Genomic DNA, 2,878 nt, shown 5'->3' with positions numbered 1-2,878 from the left:
GCTAGCGCGGTAGTAAAAAAGTATATGGGACTGGTTAATTGCTGTTATTGTTTTGTTCCTATTTTTGATAAAACGAGCCACTTTTGGCCTTTTTCGGGACCGGGCGATAAAAACTGTGTGTTTACCTTTGGGATGTAACTAGGCCAATAGCGGATACCTCTCTGTAAGTATGCAAATCCGCGAGAATCTCGTCGAATTAGTCATTCGGAGAAGTCATCGTAAAACCCGGTGGCACTCCGCGTTAACGGGTCCGACCGCACCCATTACAGATAACTGCGAAATGTACACGTAATGGACGGAGCACACTTAACATTCCCGGAAAAGGTCTTGGGGACGTTTTTGTTTTATTATTACGATCAGCAGGTGGACACTAAAAAGGCTACGTCTACGCGAAATGGGCTTCATAACTGTTTGTACTGGCACTAAATTCTACCAACTTCGTGACCCCCAATCCAATCAGACGCGTTGAAAAGAGCAAAGATTAATGTTCATCCCCTCGGGGAGAGTTCATCATATCGAAATTAAGAAATCAATCACGATCAGCTGATGATTGGGTGACTCCCGCTGGTCAGTTCTCACTGGTTGATCTTGCTACACTCAAACGGAAGATTTTTGACAATCGTCAAGCCGAAGTAGTGTCAGTGTTGCGTTCCTCACGCGCTCATGCGCTCGTGAGCGCTCACTTTTCGCTCATTCGTGAGGAGGAGCGCTGCGCGAGCTAGCTCACGTTTGCCCGCGCTCACGTTTGCTCCGATTTTTTCAGCTCGCGTTTGCTCCACGCTCGCGCTCGCGCTCATATTTCGCTCACGGAGCGCTCATTTTGGACGTGTCGCTAATCAATTAACGCTTTTAAGAAAGTTTTTTTTTTCAATTCTTGATGGATTTTTTGCTTAAGGTGCAGTAGGACTGTGAAAATATGACTTTGTGAACAAATTTTTATGATATATGAATTGAAATAGCTTATTTTCATCAACCATGTTTTTAAATAAAAGGTTGGATTCGCAAGGGTTAAATAATTTTTTATACATGCAGTTGAATGTATAAATATTTTAGAATTTAAAGGCCTAATTGTATTAGAGAGGTGCGGGCGGAGGGGTATAGACGGCTAAGTAAAAAGGCCTGTAAACCTTAGAAAAAAAAAACGAAAAAAAACCATGAAATAATTCAAGAATATTTGTGCTGGGGTAAGTTCGATTCAATGTTAAATGCTTGGTTGATTAAAATATAACATTAAACTGTTTTATGTACCTAAACAGTGTTTTGATTACATTTCCAGATTGCTGGTCAGAATGAGCTACCATTAAAAAAAATCCGTTTATTAAATCTTTCAATGATTCAGTGATTAGAAACGGCTGATCATTTCTATAAGGTTAGTCTCTATTTGGCAAACATTTTAGAAAATAAGGTAACATTTTTGAAACGGTTTTATTTTTAAATATAAGCCTCAAAATTCCTAAGGGTTGAAATAACTCTTTTGACTCAAGTCAAATAAATTGTCAATATTTTTCACCACGAAAAGGGCGGCTCTTCTTCCAACAAGTGGATTTTATTCAACACTTCCGCAACCAAACCTCTGAAAATATTCAATTACAAGTTATATATGATTTTTTGAACATGGATGATTGTAACCGTTTAAAAGATTATTTAAAAATCAATAAAATATACATAAATTGTCATTTTTTTTTGTTGTACATAACAACAATACAATATGGATTTGATTTGTGAACAAACAATGCATCTCTTCACGTCAATGAATGTTTACATTATGAATTTAGTTTTTTGTTCCTTGTTCGAAAAATGTCTAGATTTTAAATAGAACATAGATTTCGGTTCGCTGACCAAATCCATTTCATTGCTTTGCTTTGTTTGTTCGACCACTTTCTTGTTTGTTTTTGCTGCCTGTGCTGAGATAGTTCTGGAAACTTCGTTCCAAACAGGCAGATGCTTCAACAGGAAAAAACAACTACCTACTTTGGCTCACCAGCTCACGTGAGCGCAAAACGCTCCGGTGAGCGTGAGCGAGCACGAGCTACCTGATAAAAACTCACGCTCCAGCTGGAGCGAGCAAGCTTTCCGTGAGCGCTCGCTCATTCGCAACCCTGGTTGTGGTAAAGGCGTTGAACACAAATCATATCGTCAGTTGAAAATTACAGGATATTTACCTTGAAAAAAAAAAAACCTCAAAACATTAAAAAAATGTTAAGATTCGAAGTTTTTTCACAATATCATATCTCCTCACCCAGATTTTGCACCATCACGCACTATGGTTCAGAAGATGTATTTTGAGTGGCCTAAAACACATCAACAAATTTCGAAAATAAAAAAAAAATTAAAAAAAATTGGGAATTCAACATTTAGTTATAAAAAATAAATAAAAACATCTAATTTTTTTCCGTGTACCTGTTTTCCAAAGAATCCAAATCATAACTTAACCAATATACAAAATTTCACACATTTTTGTACCCATAAGTTTTTAGTTTTTAGTTTTTAGTTTTTAGTTTTTAGTTTTTAGTTTTTAGTTTTAAGTTTTAAGTTTTTAGTTTTTAGTTTTTAGTTTTTAGCTTTTGTTTTTTTTTTTGAATTTTTTATTGCAGGTTGCCATTTAATTGAATTAAAAGTGAATCATTGCTGGATTTTTTCAACAAATTTTCTATTGAGACAAATGTGGAAATATTGAAGAAAAGTCGTTTGGAAGCCGCAAAAAAGTTTTTCAAACAAACGTTAACAAAAAGGGATTTTATACTTGAGAAACAAATCACATTTCTCCTTTGGGTGTACCAAACATTTTTGTTTAAATCAAACTCGGATCTCCCCTCAAAAATTGCTTAAATTAATCCTCTCAAAACAATAAACATGCAAATTGCACACGACTTTCCCC

The sequence above is a fragment of the Culex pipiens genome, chromosome 1, assembly GCF_016801865.2.
Source record: "Culex pipiens pallens isolate TS chromosome 1, TS_CPP_V2, whole genome shotgun sequence".
NCBI lineage: Eukaryota > Metazoa > Arthropoda > Insecta > Diptera > Culicidae > Culex > Culex pipiens.
Note: the sequence above shows the minus strand (reverse complement) of the source record.